Source organism: Bison bison, unplaced genomic scaffold, assembly GCF_000754665.1.
Source record: "Bison bison bison isolate TAMUID 2011002044 unplaced genomic scaffold, Bison_UMD1.0 scf7180017864239, whole genome shotgun sequence".
NCBI lineage: Eukaryota > Metazoa > Chordata > Mammalia > Artiodactyla > Bovidae > Bison > Bison bison.
This window is the reverse complement of record NW_011494811.1, coordinates 3,260,557-3,266,350: the sequence shown is the minus strand read 5'-3', so window position 1 is coordinate 3,266,350 and position 5,794 is coordinate 3,260,557.

Here is a 5,794-nt window from a genome sequence, read left to right as displayed (position 1 = left end):
CTGTGCTCGATCCACAACATTACAAAAGGCTCAAGCTCCACAAAGACAGTGGGTCCAGATTCCCACAACATCCCACAGCACTCACAGCACTCAGCTGGATGATGGAAGGGGGTTTGTTTATTTTCTGAATATTAGCAGCACTGGCACTACAGCTCGGTGGCGGATGACAGAGTAAGTTTGCTGAGAGAACCTGTTTGGACTCTGCTAACAGAGTGGACTCTGCTAGCATGGTGCATGCATGTGTACTCAGTCGTGCCCAACTCTTCACGACCCCATGGACTGTAGCCTGTCAGGCTCCTCTGTCCATGGGATACTCCAGGCAAGAGTACTGGAGCGGGTTGCCATGTCCTCCTCCAAGGGATCTTCCCAAACCAGAGATGGAACTTGCGTCTCTTATGCCTCCTGCATTGGCAGGTGGGTTCTTTACCACTAGCATCACCTGCGAAGCCCTGCTAACAGTAGAGGGTTAGCAAAATATCCACATTAGGGAGAAATACAGTCTCAACTAAGACCCATCTTGGTCCTCTTGGCCCCAAGTCTCCAAGGCTTTCTTCTCTCTCACCTTGCTGGAGAAAGAGATGAAACCCCTAGCCAAGGGGCTTCTGCCAGGTGAGAGTCTGGATGGACAGTCACACACACAGAGAGAACATATCCACATCACTCCCTCCCCAGCCAAGACGAAGAAGAGAAGGAACCAACTGAGAGGCTCTAGAGAAGCCCTGTCCTGAGCAGCCCGACACATCTGGGGCCCCCTCTTGTCTGGCTGGAGTCCCTGTGCCTTTCCCAGAGTCCCCGTCAGAGGTTTAGGTGATCTATACCGATCCTCTGCTGGCTGTGGTTTAGGCAGGGCCGTGGCTAACATGGCAGCTGCTTCCCTGTTCTTCCAGCGCTTAGGGTTGGAGAGAGAGCTGGAGCCCAGAGATGACCCAAGGATCTGCCAGATTTCCTCCCAGGCAGACCTCTGTGCGAGATAAAGTCAGGCAAGGCTGAGCCGCAGGACAGCAGCATAATAAATTCCCCTGGCCTCCTCCCAGGCTCATTGTTCTATTGCTGGAGTTGTTTTGAGTAGGATCAAAAGGAAGGAAGAGCTCTGTGCTATCAGGCTGGGGAAGAAGGATGCTCTCCTGACCGCTCCTGTTGCCCTTGGCCACCCTCGTGTTAAATATGAGGAAATCGAAGGGCAGTGTGCAGCCTAACCTCGTCCTCATGGTGAGGCGCACGGCCCTCAGTGAGGCAGCACCCCCATCAGAGCCCACTGACGGCCGCCGTGGTCATCCAGCCCTGGTCCTCTCACCCCGGCCAGCCCAGCCCTGGGAGGCCGAGCCCAGGGTCAGCAGCGTTGGGGAGGTGGGGGAGCCGGAAGTGGGCCCTAGAATGGCTGCATTAGCTGTTGTTTACCCCTGGGGCTGAGAACTGAAGCTGTAGGGCCACAACCCTTGGAAATAATAGGCCAGAAAAGGAACTTCCCGAGCTTGGCTGGCCTAGTGCCTACGGCTCAGACAGTGAGTTGCTCAAGTTCTCAGGAAACCTAGTCAGCTCCAGGATTTGTGGCCTTTCCTCTGCTCTGCCTGTGTTCATGGGGTGGTGAGCGCCTTCAGGCCCCAAGACTGGATTCCTGGGGGGAACTGGAGCAGAAAGCATCACCTTCCTTCAGCCCTGGACTGAGGAGACAGGAAGGGCTGAGCCAAGGGTTCCTCATCGCCGACCCACAGGGCTCAGGGAGTCCTTGGCCCCTCAGACGTTCTGCTCTGCCCAATGCCAGGGTCTGATTCCCCAGGTGCCTGGCTGCAGCGGGCTCGGTCACCTTTGTCTGGGCTAGTGGCCATATCTGCGCCATCAAAGGACCTCAACGGGAGAGGATGTCAATGTGTTTCCTCAACCAGAAAGGTGGTTTGAGTTCAGCCAGAGCAGCCCAAGCAAACAAGCAGAAGCCTGTCAATGGAAAGCTGGGGGCTGCTGGGAGATCACAGACAACAAAACGAGAACCATTATCAGTCCCGGCCGGGCCCGAAGGAGGGACAGCCTTTGAAGCCACAAACAGGCTGAACAGAACTTTCCACCTGAGAGACGCTGGAGATGGGAGGTCAGGCTGCCTGCAGCCCCCGCAAAACCTGATCAAAGCCTCCTGCAGAAGGGAGGAGGCCCACAGCTGCAGCCCCACTGCCCCCCACCCCCGGCACGGGGCCTCCCAGGGCTTTCTGAAGACAACCGGGCCGCCTTCGCAGGGGCCTGTGGGAAAACCCAGCACAGATGCGCTGTGCAGCCAAACCTGTGAGCACTGTGGGCCAGGGGAAAGTAAAGCCCTCAGCGGTCCTGAAAAGAAGAGGAAGGGAAGCAAAGCACACAGAAAATGCAAAGACCACCCACCTGATGAGCGCCCACCTTTCGGAAACAAATAGCTGCCAGCTTCCCAGGCGCACTTCTAAAAGAACAAACAGGCTAAACACACCACCTCAAAGCTCCGTGCACCGAGGGAATTGTGGGAAGCCCGGCCTCTTGTAAACATTGGAAGCTTAATTTAAAGTGCATTGGCCTCCGTGGTGCCTGTTTGAGGGTTTCCTCGCATCCGCTCTCCTCCCTGGCAACTGAGAAACAGCGAGAAGCCCCATCAGGGCGGGATCAGGTCCTACGTGGACGCCCTTAGTGTACTTCTCTCGGGCTGGATAGGGACATTCTGCCAGGAGGTGTTCTGGGGGCATCTTCCAGATGGATCCAGGATGAGGGTAGCCCTGTCGGTCCTGCCTGGATTGGTCCCTCTGGGACAGCCCACTCTGCCTGGCCTTGTGGTTCTTCCCTTTGGAGAACCAGCACTTCACGGAACCCATAGTTTGATCTTTTCTGAAGCCAGGTGCAGCAGAGCAAAACCATCTCCACTATGTTCTCCTTCTCAAAAGACTGAGAAGGATTTTTTCTTTTCCTTTTTGGAGATAGGTTTGAGGTGGGCGGGAGGTGGGGTGGTGGAGGAGGACAGTCATATGGAGGCCTTGTAGGTTTTAGGGGGAAAGAGGGAGTGTGTGGAGGAAGTAGTTGCCCAGCAGTACTGGGGGAAACTGAGATGAGAAAGTTCCAGAACCTCTGGTTTAACCAGCTGGCATTCTTTCCACAGTGGATGAATGAGGACTAGACAGAGGGCCTCAGGGAGAAGAAACAGAACAGAGGACAGCGGCATCTCCTCTCCCAGCTTATCCAGAGGCCAGATCCTAAAGAGGGGAGACAGTTGGGAGTTACCGATCGCCCACCCACTACCCACTAGGAGATCTATACCTTTTTATTACTTTGCCCTTGAGATGATTGGGATTGCCTCCATTTTACAAGCAGCAAAACCAAGATCCCAAAAGGTAACCAAGGCTCTGCTAGGACATATATGAAACTGCAGAGCCAGAACTCAGCCTCAGATGGCCTGGCTCCAAAGTCCATAACCTTGCCCACTGTTTCCAGCCCTGCCCTGCCTCTCAGGATTAGGCACGTGTTTGTCGATGCTACCAACTGAACAGACGCAGGCCTCTTTCACCCTGATCAAGAGGCATCCTTACAGGGTCTGGGTTATGGAAAGAAATTCTCCAAGGCACCAATAAAATCCTGCTCTGGAGTGCAAGAAGGCCTTTTTGGAAATACTTCCTAATAAAGTTGACACTGACCTCCCCAAAGCAAAAACAGAAGGGAACTAGATCAGTCAAAAGCAGAGTAGGTAGATGATAAAGCCTCACTGGGTCAGCTTTCTTCCAGGAAGCCAAAGCCCTCACAGGCTCTCATTATGTCCTTATCCCCATGGCCCTGTCTGGAGGCGGTGGACACATGTGGACAGTGGTCCTCATGTTAGGCGTGGACAGTCTTGAGTACTAAAACCATCAGTTCTCCCTAAAGTAAACGGAGTACAGAGCCGAACTGGGAGCACAGCCTCATTCCCCAAAGCTGTATGAGATGCTACTTTTAGTTGCGTCTCCTGGCTTGGCAGTTAAAGCTAGGTTCTTCTTTGAGAGGTTTGGAGGGTCCAGGGATGAGAGGGGCACAGCTGAGGAAGGAGGCCTCACTTTGTTCGCCCATAGGCCCATTCTTTAACTTAGGCTTGTGCTCTTTAACTTAGGCTCGTGTCCATCATTGGTGCTCACAGTCATGGGGCACAGAGGCCTGGGATGGGCCACTCACCAGACAATAAGCACCTCTGAAGATGAAGATGGGAAAATGGCATGTGGGCTGACACTCATCCAGGAAGGCCTGCTGGACACAGGGGCTGTTGAGGCTCAGACAGCTGGAGAAGGGAAAGGGGATCTAATTGCAAGAGAGTCATCCCCCTTTGCTGGTTCATATCCAGTCATGTCATTTCTTGGCTTTAATAACATAGTCCATCCTAAAGGAAATCAGTCCTGAATATTCATTAGAAGAACTGATGCTGAAGCTGAAACTCCAGTACTTTGGCCACCTGATGCGAATAACTGACTCATTGGAAAAGACCCTGATGCTGGGAAAGACTGAAGGCAGGAGAAGGGGATGACAGGGAATTAGATGGTCGGATGGCATCACCAACTCGATGGACATGAATTTGAGCAAGCTCCAGGAGTTGGTGATGGACAGGAAGCCTGGCATGCTGCAGTCCACGGGGTTGCAAAGAGTCGAACAGGACTGTGTGACTGAACTGACCTCAATTCCATTTCCGCTCTGGCCACACTAAGGAAAAGCTCCAATCATGTCATCTTTTTGCATAAACAGAAATCATTTGTAACTCACATGTTTTATGCTTTCCATAACCCACCCTCAGCTGGATTTTTCTTTCTTCACTATTGCTGAAAGCCATGCCTGCTATTAGTAAAAGGCTGGAGTAGTTCTTCAGTTGTGTGGGACTCTCCTGTGTACTAGGGGATTTTGTCCTTCCTGTCTTATCCATAAAATGCCAGGTGCATACCCCAGTAACTGAAAGAAGCAGAAAAGCCTGTAGGCAGCGTTCCAAGCGCCCCTGGCTGAAGCCAGCAGTGATGAGATCTCTGAAGATGGTGCACCAGATACAAAGTTCTGCCACTGGCAAGGGCATCAGTCTATCTCCAGGGACACCCTCTTTCTCCCAGTGTAAGTTGCTTCCCTCTTTGAGGCCCCTGTCATTGTGTGACTCCTTCTAGGACCCCAATTCTTATGTCTTGCTCCTCGCCTAATTTCTGTGCAGGGATTCCCCCAAAATTTGTGAGCTGCAGACCTGTGGGGGCCATGGAGTTTCAGCAAGGGGTTCCTCCCTCTGTACCCTACACCAAATAGGGGCTACAGCCTGAATCAACAGTATGAAAAATTCAGGTTAATTTGAAAGGGTCGTCAAATTTCTAGCAGTTGTTTACATTGTGTGTTTTCTTGGTTACTGGAGTTCAGCAACTGCTATGAGAAGAGGCCTGCCTGCATTGTGATGTTGTTCAGTAGCTAAGTCGTGTCCGACTCTACGGCCCCATGAATGGCAACACTCCAGGTTTCCCATCTTTCACTCTTTCCCAGAGTTTGCTCAAACTCATGTCCACTGAGTTGGTGATATTATTCAACCATCTTGTCCTCTGTCGCTCCCTTTTCCTCCTGCCTTCAATCTTTCCCAGCATCAAAATCTTTTCCCATGAGTCGGCTCTTCGCATCAGGTGGCCAAGGTATTGGAGCTTCAGCATCTGTCCTTCCAGTGAATATTTAGGGTTGTGATAGCGGTTTTCAAACTGGGATCCAAGGAACCCCTCAGAGAGGCCCTGAAGGGGGAAGGTTCAGGATGAAACCAGAAGAGATGGAGACCCCCATCTGCCCCCTGCACACGCACGCACATGCACTCACACAC